The sequence below is a fragment of the Macaca nemestrina genome, chromosome 15 (genome assembly GCF_043159975.1).
Source record: "Macaca nemestrina isolate mMacNem1 chromosome 15, mMacNem.hap1, whole genome shotgun sequence".
Classification (NCBI taxonomy): Eukaryota; Metazoa; Chordata; class Mammalia; order Primates; family Cercopithecidae; genus Macaca; species Macaca nemestrina.
The window spans coordinates 64,359,378-64,368,891 of NC_092139.1; positions in this window are offsets into that span (position 1 = coordinate 64,359,378).

Sequence of the window (9,514 nt, forward strand, 5' to 3'; positions counted from 1 at the left end):
TGATAAGTGTCCATAAAATCTTCACAATTTATGTTCAGAGATTGAAGTAAAGACAGGTGCAAGAAATTATAAAAGTATTAATTTGGGGAACTAATAAAAGTCCATTAAATCTTCACAATTTATGTTTTTCTGCAGTGGCTTCAGCCAGTCCCTCCGTTTGGGGTCCCTGACTTCCCGCAACATATTAAGAAATAATTTTGTTCAAATTCTCACAGAAATTCAGACAATTCAGCCAACTCAGAGTACAATATCTTTAAGAAGAAACTGGATTTTTATCTTAATGGAAATAATAAAAAGGCATATACTTATTCTGTGAACAACCACTAATCAAAATGAAATTCAGAGGAAAACATTTGAGAAAAGGGCAAGAGATCAGGTGCAGTGCCTCATTCCTGTAATTCCAGCACTTTGGGAGGCTGAGGAAGGAGGATTACGTGGGCCCATGAGTTCAAGACTAGTCTGGGCAACACCAGGAGACCTCATCTCTACAAAAAATTTAAAAAATCTAGTCAGAGGGGATGTGGCTGTAGTCCAAGCTACTTGGGAAGCTTAGATAGGAGGATCACTTTAACCTGGGAGGTCAAGGCTGCAGTGAGCCATGATTGCACCACTGCACTCCAGCCTGGGTGTCCAAAAAGATTCTGTCTCTTCAAAATAAAGGGGACATGGGTGGCACAAGAAAGATATTATCCATATAGAACATAAAACCTTTGGTATAGAACTTTAATTATAGTATTAAATACATATAAAATATGAGACAAGGAAGATGAAGATTAGTATAAAAAGTTAAAATCTTTGTATTTCATAAGTATTTTTGTGGTTATTAAACACAAAATTCTATAACAACTTTATTAACTTTTGTATGAACAATGCTCACTATTAGGGGATTAATCAGTTAACGGCTGAATTGTGTCTCTGTAAAATTCATGTTGATATCTGAACCCAGATGACCTTAGAATGTGCCATATTTTTATACAGGGTCTTTACAGAGGTAATTAATTAAATTGAAGTCATTACTGTAGGCTCTAATGCAGTAAGATTGTTATCCTTGTAAGAAGAGAAAATCTGGGCACAGGTACTGAGGGAAGACACAGGGAGAAGTTGGCCAGCTACAAGCCAAGGAGAGAGTCCTGGAACAGATCCTTCCATTAGCGCTTCAGAAGGAACCAACTCTGCTGACACCTTGATCTCTGACTTCTAGTCTTCCAAACTGAGAGACAATACATTCTGTTATTTAAGTCACCAAGAATCTAGTAGTTCGTTATGGTAGCCCTAGCAAACTAACACAGGAGGAAGAGCAGAATCGGATCAATACAATTACCTCTAAAGTTGGGCCTGAGAATAGGGCAGGAGAATTTATCTATGGTGTTAATATATATTTTTTCTCTCTCTCTATCTCTGCCTCTAGTTCTACCTCTACCTCATATAATTGGTAAAATTAGGAAGCCACAGTGATAGGAGAGAAGGTGCTAAGATGAAAGAATCATTTTCTTTCTCCCCATGGACTCTTTCTGTTTTACTTCAGAGCATATGACAGATAAATCTCAATAGCAATGAAAACTGTTTTTAGGTAAGTTTGTCTGATTCTATCCTGAAGATGTTTTCTATTTCGCCTTTTTTAGGTTCACTTTCCATAGTTTTTTTCATTTTGTTTGACAAAATACTATTTGAGATTAGTCTCAGAATTTGTCATCAGAAACATCCATTATAAATGGGACTTGAAAGATAGATTGAAATTGGATCTATACTCTATATAATAGGAAGTTAAGTTAATGTCTTTTAATTAGAAATATACTACCCTAAATGACTGATTATTTTCCAACTATAAAATGTTCTTTTAGACATTGAAATGATAAAATTTTCATACATTTTACTAGCAAAGCAATCTAGTTATCTTAGTAAGTATAACTGACTTTTAACTTGTGACCTTTGCAAAAAAATTGTCCTGACTCTATCATCATTTACAAATATCCATATAGAAAAAAAATAATCGTTTGTATTGATAAAAAATTTAAGTATCTCAGTGCATCTTTATTTTATTTTCACAATATTCTTTAAAAATATAAATATTCTATATCACCTTTCTAAAATAAAAGATTCCAAAGGTACTAGAAGTATGACTTTGAAGGAAAAAGTTACTGGCATTTACATTTTTGAAAAATATTACCAAATGACAGCTCACTTATTTACAGAATGCTAAGCTAAATGATTTTAACTGACAGAATAAATGGTAATAAGTGATGATTCTATCAGGAAAACACAATCGCAAATCTAAGAATGATTATGGTAACATAATACATTCTCTTTATAAAAAGGAAAAAAAATACACTGAATGTGCCAAAAGATGTTACTATGTTTTTCTTGTTATATATTAACAGTTTAGTGAAATATATTTTCTTTTATCTTTTTAACCTATACGTATAATAATTAAAATCAAAATAAAAATTAGGTTTAGATTTAAATTTATGATTTTTACCCTTAAATAGGCTCTACTAATTATAATCTTACCAAACCCAGAGACTATTCCTACTAATAATAGTGCTATTTTCATTCATTCAGTGTCCATTGAAATGTTACCTGTTCATATAATTAATCCTGCTGATCTTCATAAATCTCTTTGTTACAGGTTAGGGATTATTTTTTCTTTTGGCTTTTCATGAGGAGGGATAGATCTGATTCCATAATTGCCATGTGTGGCAGAAGGAAAAAGAGTAGAGGATGCTGGGATGTGACAATGAGGATTGTTGCTATGTGGTACATGCAGAAAAGATGAGGCAAAGATTCTCACACACACACACACACACACACACACACACACACACACACACACACACCCCAGAGATTCAAACAGGATCACTTGAGAATTTTTTAAAAAATGAATCAAAGAGTAGATGAAAAGCAGGAGATATCAACTAAGAAGACATGGAAATTCAACTTAATCTTCTATAGCGCTTTGCAGTGTTTACATTTTTTATTTCTCTTTCCAAGCCACTGCTGTTGCCACAGTTTCTTTAACACAGGTACAAGAGTGGTTTTCATAGAAAAATACCATTTGCATAAATAAGCAGTCCTTCAATTAAAATAGCAATGTCAATCACTATGGGCTATATTTAGGTTACATAAATTTAATAAAATTTATGTAACAAAAAGATATTTTAAGTAATAGAGAATTATAGGTTAACTTTTACTACAAAAAGAAATTAAATATATGCTAATTTGGGTCCTATGTCAATACTGATATGCAATGATATACTATTCAATATTACAACCAATAATTATAGCATATAATGCTATAATTATACATATATACATACATGATAAATAATTTAAGTCTCAATATATCTTTGTTATATTTTCATACATACATATATACATATGCTATAATTAACTAGTTTGTTATATATATGTATATATACATATGCATGCTTAGATTACACTTGGATGTTTTTGTTTGTAACTTACATTTAAAATCTTCAGGGCCATTAATTGTACATGTTGTTTCTTTGCCTGTCAATAACTATTTAAAGACAAGATTAACTGTGATTGTCTGGAACCATCTATTCTCACCGTAATAACTAACATATGTGTATTTGTGTATTATATGCTTGATAGTATGTAATATAACACTGGCTGAGCACTTAAAATTTGCCAAACATTGAACCACGTGTACTTTAACTCTCAAAACAGTCTTATATAAAATTATACTTATTGCCCCTCTGTAGATGAGGAAATGGAAAAGTAATACAAAGACAAATCTCTCTGATGACAAAGACCACTGATAATTACAATCCTCATCTATATATAAATATTTCAAAAAACAAAATTATTTTTAAAATACTGTATTTGTAATATTCTAAGAAAAGTGTAATGTCATATCTTTTTAGTACATAGACGTGCTTTATTAATTGACGACAAACTGAAACCACCTAAGTAATAAGTATAACTTATTACTTACCACCTTTGACCAAACTGTTATATGGTATTATCAAGACTCATAACTCATAGTATTGGGATTAACAAAACTAAATCTGTTAAATCTCCAAGACATACAATTGGAAATTATACAATTAAACTTAAATATATATATGTACTTCACTTTGGGAGGCTGAGGCAGGCAGATCATGAGGTCAGGAGATCGAGACAATCCTGGCCAACCTGATGAAACCCCATCTCTACTAAAAATACAAAAATTAGTTGGGTGTGGTGGCGTGCACCTGTAGTCCCAGCTACCAGGGAGGCTGAGGCAGGAGAATTGCTTGAACCCGGGAGGCGGAGGTTGCAGTGAGCCGAGATTGCGCCACTGCACTCCAGCTTGATGACAGAGAGAGACTCTGTTTCAAAACAACGAAAAAAGTATGTACTTAATGATCACTTAATACTTGTTAAAATTGTGGATCCCTTGGTTTCACTTCTAAGAATATTAATAAATTAGGTTTGACAGAACTTTCCCCAAATTTGCACTTTTATTTGGGAACCCATATAATGATTCATGTGATTCATGGATCACACTCTAATAAATAGTGTTATGAGTAAAATGACATCTTTTATCATCAACTTGGAAATAAGCTCTCGGTTCTTTTCAGTTTGCATTATCTCGAGCTACAGGACATGAGTGAATATCAATTGTCATAACTTTGTTGGGTCACAGGTTTAAGTTGCCTGTCTGGCCTAGATGCCCGTGGTCTACACCCTGGTTGACCCCTGTCTTTCAAGGAGGAGATAGAAGAAAGTGATTTTCCCCTTGTTTTATTGTTTAAGTATTGTTTGGGATCCAATTAAAATATATTATTTTCAAAAAAGTAAGAAAAGGATTGTGCAATGTTTTTTACAATAATGATTCAACTGGCTTTTTACCATATTTTATTGGCTATATTTGAATGATTCCTGATTCCCAAATGAATTTTAGTATTATTTCAGCTAGATAATCCAAAATTCTATTAATAATTTTAAGCATACTAAATATTTAAATTAATTTATATTAATAGCTTTATAATTTTACCATAAAGATAAAAGATTTTCACATTTTTGTCTTTTATATCCCTTTGTAAACTTTGAACACTCTTTTTATTTAAAGGTAGACATACATACAAAATTTGTTTATAGGTATTATATATCATGTTTTAATTGATACAATTTATCTAATTTTAACATTTCTGTGTTTGTTTTAATTGAACTTCAGGATTGGTAGAATAAAACAAATGTCTAGTGTTCTTTTAATATTTATTTATTTATTTATTTATTTATTTATTTATTTATTTATTTTGGGGCAGAGTCTCTCTCTGTCACCCAGGCTGGAGTACAGGTGTAATTATGGCTCACTATATCCTTAATCCCACAGGCGCACGTGATCCTCCCACCTCAGCCTCCTGAGTAGCTGGGACTACCGCCATGTGCCACGACACTTGGCTAATTTTTTTGTTTTTAATTTTTATGTTGTAGAGACAGAGTCCTACTATGTTTCTCAGGCTGGTCTTGAACTTCTGGGGTCAACTGATCCTCTCACCTCAGCCTTCCAAAGTGCTAGGAATATAGACATGAGCCATCGAACTTGGCCTCTTTTGAAATTTAGGTGTTTAATACTGAATGATCATATTTCACAATGCTTGAACACTTATATAAACTGTTACTTGTTGATAAGGCCAATGATCTTCTCTGAGAGACCTAAATTACATATGGAATGTTGTGCATTTTGGCCTATAACAATGACTTTCACATTTTTGTCATTGCACATACCTATCAGTACAAAGCAAATATTAATCATGCATCTGCAATATTAATATATTTACACATACATTTATTCTAATGCTAATCCATGCATTATATTGTCAAAATTTTTGTATTGCTTATTTCTAGATAGAAGGTAAACATAAAATTTAGTGTTGTCTTTCTATGCTTGTATGTTGTCTCTTGGCTGGATAACATTACCTAAACAATCTCAAAGTAATTTTCTGAACATATTCGTTCATGTCATTCACTTTTCAACTGAAGAAAAGTGACCTTTCAAGTATTTACATCATGTCACAGTGAATTGATGTAGCTTACAATGTAGGTTTTGTTCTCTTAATTGTTTTCCTTTTCTCTTCATCTTTTATCACTTCCTAATATCTGACAGCTCTACTCCTATAATATAATTATATTGAACTAATTTAAGATCCTTTGGAAATTATATTCATTCACCTTCCAATACCTTATATTTCTTATACCTGATTCATTTTTGTGTGGATTAAAATTTACTTACCACTCTAATCAGAAAATCTCCCCTTATCCTTGATGACTTGGCACAGCACTCTCACAGCATCAGAAAATGGTACTTTTAGAACACTTGATACACGGTATTTCAATAATTAACTCACTCCACATCTTTTTACTGCCTTCCTCCCTCACAAAATTCAAGCGTTTCTACACCCGTAACCATGCATGTAGTGCATTTGCAGTCAACAAGCTGAAGTCCCAGAAAACTGATGTGTAGTTTTATTCTGAAACTCAGTAGCTTTGAGATCCAAAAAGAACAGATTTTTCAGTCTGAGTCTGAAAAGACCAATGTTCTAGTGTAAAGCAGTCAGGCAGAGAGAGGGAGAGTTGACTCTTACTCAGTCTTTTTGTTCTGTTCAGGCCTTCAGTTGATTGGATGAGGCAAACTTGGCCCACCCGCCTGTTTTTGCAAGTAAAGTTTTACAGGAATGCAGAGATGCCCGTTTGCTTACGGATTGTGTGTGGCCGTTTTTGCTCTGAAAGGTCAAGATAGAGTGAGGTCTAAAGCCTCGCCAGGGCTGGTCCCCGGTCAGAGAAGAGAGCAGTGGCTGTGATGGGGCACCTGCTGCCTGGTCTCTCCCCAGCCCTGTTGTTAGCCACCAGGCATCCCAGGGACTCCTTTTCAGATTCTCGTAGGCACTTTGGTTCTTTTAGCAGATCCCCCCTCCACATCTCAGGTTAGCAGTCCCCAGGCATGGTCTTTAAAGGCTGGGGAAGAACCTGCCTGCGTGGCACTATGGGAGGGGTCCTCGTAGCGGAGGGGCCAGCAAGCCATCTCTCTCCCAGGATGTGCTTGTTCTCCGTGGGCGTCAACTGGGCAGCTCTCCCTGGACTGCAGAGCACCTAGAACATTCTGGCCTGGGGTTGGTGTGACGGAGCATCTTCCTTGGAGTTGGGGAGCCTGGGTTGGACTCTGCCCACCCCGGGCCTGCCTCGTGACTTGGGGTGATTTCGTGTCCCTGTGAGCTGTAGTTTCTTCCTCTGTAAAGTAAGGGTGACATCCTCTCCCGAAGATGACAGATGTGGTGCCCCCGCCCCGTACCTGGTGCCAGGCCAGTGCAGTCAGGAGAGGTTGTGCCTGGCAATCTTCATCTCATGCTTATACTTGGTTTTTATTTTTAAATATTTATTTATGTATTTATTTGAGATGGAGTCTCGCTCTGTTCCCCAGGCTGGGGTGATTTCGGCTCACAGCAACCTCTGCCTCCCAGGTTCAAGCAATTCTCCTGCCCCAGCCTCCCAAGTAGCTGGGATTATAGGCACAAGCCACCAGCCACCATGTCTGGCTGATTTTTGTATATTCAGTAGAGATGGGGTTTTGCCATGTTGGCCGGGCTGATCTCGAACTCCTGACCTCAGGTCATCTGCCCACCTTGGCCTCCCAAAGTGCTGAAATTACAGATGTGAGTGTACTTAGCTTTTAGAAAGAGTATGCCAAGAACGCTTTTTTCTTCCTGCAGCTGCACTTAATTTCTTTTTCTTTCTTTTTTTTTTTTTTTTCGAGACGGAGTCTCGCTCTGTCGCCCAGGGTGAAGTGCAGTGGTGCGATCTCGGCTCACTGCAAGCTCCGCCTCCCGGGTTCACACCATTCTCCTGTCTCAGCCTCCTGAGTAGCTGGGACTACAGGCACCCGCCACCACGCCTGGCTAATTTTTTTGAATTTTTAGTAGAGACGGGGTTTCACCGTGTTAGCCAGGATGGTCTTGACTTCCTGACCTCATGATCCGCCTGCCTCAGCCTCCCAAAGTGCTGGGATTACAGGTGTGAGCCACCACACTCAGCCAGCCGCACTTAATTTCTGTTAACGTCCACTTCTGGCCACACTCAGCCCTGTCAGCTTTTGGTGATGCGCCAGAGGCTGCTGAAGGCCGTGTGTATGGCCAGGAATGCCTCTCCCTTCCAGTCTCCTTGCTGCCACCCAGAGCTCTGGCTGACCCTAGCAGGACAGGCCCCCACAGGGTGTGTCTCCACCTCTGGGTGCTGGTGCTGTGGGAAGGGCAGGGCTTCCTGGGCAGCCCCCGAGTTTTCTTTCAAGAAACCTGAGACCCCTGCTTCTGAGAGGGCTCCAGTTCCTGCCGAGCAGAGCAGGACCCTGCAGCGACCTCAGCTTGGCAAGACCCCCTGTGGTGCACCTGAAGCATGTTTCTTCCCAGAGAAGCCGCTGGACCTCATGTGAAGGGACAGGTCATGAGACCACACACGTCTGCTTCTCACTAAGCTTTGAGTCATGCGTGGGGCACGGACCTCCCAAATTCCAGTTTCTGTGCTGGGTGAGGCCCAGAAGCAATGGAAGGGAGGGGTAGTGGGCAGGCAGCAGGCCTGGCGATCAGGGCGCAGGGTTCCCCCCGCTCTCCGAATCTGGGTGCCTTGGACAAGCCTCCTTGCTCTCTGGCTTCAGTTTCCCCATTAGTAATTGGTGACATCAAAGGCCTCTCATGGGCCAAAGACACCACACATCTGCATAAAACAAAACAGAAGAGAGAGTAGTGGTGAAGCTTTTGTGTGCGAGATCGGATAATTTCAGAGTAAAAACTCAGTATTTCTAATTAGGTTGATTGCGGATGTTGGTGCACAGAAAATTCTATGCCTTCGCGTCTAGATTTCTGTGGGGCAATTTGGCAGAGTTGGCTCAGGGCACCTCCCCCTCTTGATTTCGTCCCCTCTGGTGGCACGTGTCTCCGAGCGCTGGGAGTGACTGAGAGCCGCAGGGCTGACCGAGCCTCTGTGCGGAGCTCCGGGAGCTGCGGGAGCAGTGGGCGGCAGCAGGGTTATGTTCCGTTCAGCATCTGGTGTGAGAGTTTGCCAGTATCCACCCTCATTCCTCACTGTGGTTTTCCTTTTTTTTTTTTTTTTTTTGAGACGGAGCCTCGCTGTATCGCCCAGGCTGGAGTGCAATGCACAATGTTGGCTCACTGCAGCGGGGCTCTTGGGTTCAAGCGATTCTCCTGCCTCAGCCTCCCTAGTAGCTGGGATTACAGGTACCCTCCACCATGCCCAGCTAATTTTTGTATTTTTAGTAGAGACAGGGTTTTGCCATGTTGGTCAGGCTGGTGTTGAACTCCTGATCTCAGGTAATTCGCCTGCCTTGGCCTCCCAAAGTTCTGGGATTACAGGCGTGAGCCAGCATTCCCAGCCCTTCACTGCCATTTTCAAGGCTGCTGGTTGCATTAGGGACGTGTGCCTGAGAGGCTGGGGGACCCCCACGTTGCCCCTGCTGCTTTGCTGGGCAACAGCATGGATGGTGGAGAGCTGCAGCCGGAGT